Below are 1,154 nucleotides of genomic sequence, written 5' to 3' on the forward strand. Positions count from 1 at the left end.
TGTGAGTGATATGCCTGGGAGGGAGACCACATTTTAATGGTTTACCTCAGTGGCTTCCCTTGTCAGTGTGCAGTATGTGCTGTGGCTGCAACACAGAAGACGGTGCAACCCTTTAAACGGTGCTTTCCAACACTGCTTCTCATGAAAGTCAGTGGAACCATTAGTGGAAGCAGGACTGGACCGTGAATTAGCATGGAAAAAACAGCACCATATGTCAGAAGGAGATGAATATTATGTAAACAATGAGGCATACAGACATTTTGTAAGTAGGCAAGCAGATCTCATTATTGATCTACAATTAAACTAAACTGTGGGGTCATACCATCCTATTATGTCTTGCAGATTAAACTCAGGCTGTCTCTTTTCATTATTGTTTCTGATGGGGTTTTTGAGTGTTCTTAATTCAGGTCAAAAAATGAGAGGCTTCCTCATAAGCATTTTAATTAACCAGCTGAAGAATTCTCTTCCCCCCAGGGACTCATGATACCAAATCCAGGGCTCAGCACTGCTACCCCTCTCAGACTGTTGTATTTCAGCTCAAGCTGTGTTTGTGCCCCTTTATTCAAGTCAAAGCCACAGACAGCAGATCAAACTCACTCCTCTCCCTCATTGACTACTTGGGAAAAAAAAGTATCTTGAAAGTTTGGGTTTTGACCTAAACATGTGCTTTGCACCCCCCAGCACATGAGGACCAGAATGTATGAGGAAAGCGACCTAAACCTGCGGAGGAAAGACCTTCTGGCTGTGCCTTGGGGCTACGCACATCTCATTGCAGGCATCTTGCCTGCCCCAAGACACCAGCTCAATAGGGTCATCCAGCGTTATCTCAGGGCTAAGTAAAACTCTAGTCCTTTTGCAGGGCTGTTTGGTGCTCCGTCCTCCCAGGGAGAGGATCTCAGTTGAGCGGTTGGGTTTCTACAGAGCACGCTGCTCCTCAGGCAGATGGGGATCTCCTTCCTGGTCCATGGTGGCTCTTGCCCATGTTTGCCAGGCTGCGGTGACTTGTGGTGGCACTCCTGCAGCAAGCTGACCTCGCACCACAGACCACCCATCGTCCCAGTAGGCTTGTTCGAGGAGAGGAACTGCACACGCCCAAAATAGTCACGAGTGAGAAAAGCATGCCCCCAAAGTCTCCCACTCCCCCATATGCTCCT

This window comes from Caloenas nicobarica, chromosome 1 (genome assembly GCF_036013445.1).
Source record: "Caloenas nicobarica isolate bCalNic1 chromosome 1, bCalNic1.hap1, whole genome shotgun sequence".
In the NCBI taxonomy this organism is placed as follows: domain Eukaryota; kingdom Metazoa; phylum Chordata; class Aves; order Columbiformes; family Columbidae; genus Caloenas; species Caloenas nicobarica.